The following is an 881-nucleotide window of genomic DNA, read 5'->3' on the forward strand; positions in this document are numbered from 1 at the left end:
CAGCACACCCCCCCCCCCCCCCCCCGAAAACAAAACAAAACAAGAAGTCCTTTATATGATATCTGAGATACAAAGAGAGGACAAAGAGAGAGATTTAGGAATTGTATTTTAGTGTGGTCCTCATTGGTGACCATCATGTTATGAGATGAGTCCCTCTAGACTTGTGGTTGGTCCCTGGTTAGCCTACTAGAGGAGAGTTTTTCATGGCATGTTTTCTAGTGCTTTGCTGTCCGACCCAATGCCAAAATGTCTCGGGTGCTGGGTTTTGCACTCCTTGTAAAAGATGACTGCTCTGTCTTCTAGATCTTACCATTAAGCTTTATCTGCTGAGTTTAGTGTAAATTTGCTCTGTACCCTCCTAGGTGGGAAAAATATGTATTGAATCTAGTGTAAAAGCTCTATGTGGTTGTAAATTTACACATTTTCATGGTTATATTAGTCATGGAGAATGCACCTTCCCTTAGGAAATAACTCAGGTTCTAATGGACAAGTTGATTGAAATTGAAGTAAATCAAGGCTTTCCACTTGGTGATTTTTAAATCAGTCCATGCTGCTCCTTCCTCCACCTCCCTCCCTTTAGGTACTTGCCAGCTGTTTGTCTTCTCTCCACAGTACATTTTTAGCTCTTTCTAGCGTTTCCTCAGAAGCCAGTTTTGGAGGTTAAATTCACTTAGTGCCAGTGAAACCACAGTACCTAATGGACTCTGAAACCACATTTAAAGTGTTCCTAAAGCTCTCTTGGTTTCTCCCAGGCAGAACATATATTTATATGTCTGCCTTTTGTCAGTTAATTTGATTGTGCAGTTGAGTCATGAAGTGTTGCTGCACTTTACTGCTTTAGCCCTGGCAGGAACAAAAGGTGGAACAGTCAAAACCGCTCT

At 41.7% G+C, this 881-nt stretch overlaps 1 protein-coding gene across 1 annotated transcript in view; it reads left to right on the forward strand.

Annotated features, from left to right (window-relative positions):
* The window catches only part of RABL6 (RAB, member RAS oncogene family like 6), a 64,631-nt gene that overhangs the window by 21,351 nt on the left and 42,399 nt on the right, over positions 1–881 (forward strand). The gene's annotated exons all lie outside the window — the stretch shown is intronic.

The sequence above is a fragment of the Alligator sinensis genome, unplaced genomic scaffold (assembly GCF_000455745.1).
Source record: "Alligator sinensis unplaced genomic scaffold, ASM45574v1 scaffold235_1, whole genome shotgun sequence".
In the NCBI taxonomy this organism is placed as follows: domain Eukaryota; kingdom Metazoa; phylum Chordata; order Crocodylia; family Alligatoridae; genus Alligator; species Alligator sinensis.